Below are 505 nucleotides of genomic sequence, written 5' to 3'. Positions count from 1 at the left end.
TAATCGGCTGTCGGTGAACATGTCAAACTAACGATCAAAGACTACAGATTTTAGCCTAGGATTATAGGAATCTTTTAGGATTTTCTAAATTTGCCTCAGATGACCAAATCTTGGCCAAAATCCCACAGTGTGAGCCGGACTTGACTCAATCCGAGCCTGTAAATGATTCATAATGACAATGTGCTTATGACTGCCGCTTGATATTTGAACTGAATTAGCCTACCATCATGCATTTTCAGTGTAAAATGAATCTTTGCGTAGTTCAAGTTACTTAAGTTAGCCTTTGAAATATTCATTAGATTTTTTGGGGTTTGATTGTGTCAATAAGAAGTGCCTAACAACAAGACTTCTGCAACTTTTGAAGAAAATGGGAGTGGAGCTTTCCCATGCAAACATCAACGCCACAATGCTAGTGTGCTGCTAATGTGTTTCGAGTGTTTGCTAGGGTGTTGTTAGGCATTTTTTTTTGGATATTCTGGGTGGCTAAGTGGTTGTTAGGACTTTA

The sequence above is a fragment of the Sinocyclocheilus grahami genome, unplaced genomic scaffold (genome assembly GCF_001515645.1).
Source record: "Sinocyclocheilus grahami isolate Dianchi unplaced genomic scaffold, SAMN03320097.WGS_v1.1 scaffold422.1, whole genome shotgun sequence".
NCBI lineage: Eukaryota > Metazoa > Chordata > Actinopteri > Cypriniformes > Cyprinidae > Sinocyclocheilus > Sinocyclocheilus grahami.
The sequence above is the reverse complement of the archived record's forward strand: the minus strand, read 5'-3'. Positions refer to the sequence as shown.